This window comes from Solanum tuberosum, unplaced genomic scaffold (genome assembly GCF_000226075.1).
Source record: "Solanum tuberosum cultivar DM 1-3 516 R44 unplaced genomic scaffold, SolTub_3.0 scf00619, whole genome shotgun sequence".
Classification (NCBI taxonomy): Eukaryota; Viridiplantae; Streptophyta; class Magnoliopsida; order Solanales; family Solanaceae; genus Solanum; species Solanum tuberosum.
The window spans coordinates 222849-223298 of NW_006239533.1; positions in this window are offsets into that span (position 1 = coordinate 222849).

The window sequence follows — 450 nt, forward strand, 5'->3', positions numbered from 1 at the left end:
CCTCAACCCCCCCCCCCCCACCCCCCCCCCCCCAAAAAAAAAAAAACACACAAAAACAACAACAACAACAACCAAACTCATAATTAAAGCAAATGAAATGAAACCATCATATTGTATTGTCTCCTCAACCCCAATTTCATTTATTATTGTACCTTTCAATTATTTACTACCTTTGAACCATGTTGTACTTTGTTGGGGCCATGAAAGACTGAATGCTTGCACATGCTTCTACATTTAACAACCATTCAATTTAACCAACGAATGTATGGTCCATATATATATATATACCAATTCATCAACGTAGATTGTGGTGCATTAGTTGAATTAATCCATTCTTAATCATAAGTCTCGAATTCAAACTCTGAATATGAAAAAATATTATGTTGAAAGCATTACTCCGAATTTTTTCTATCCCAATTTAAATATTTTACAGTTTGATAGGATACAAAA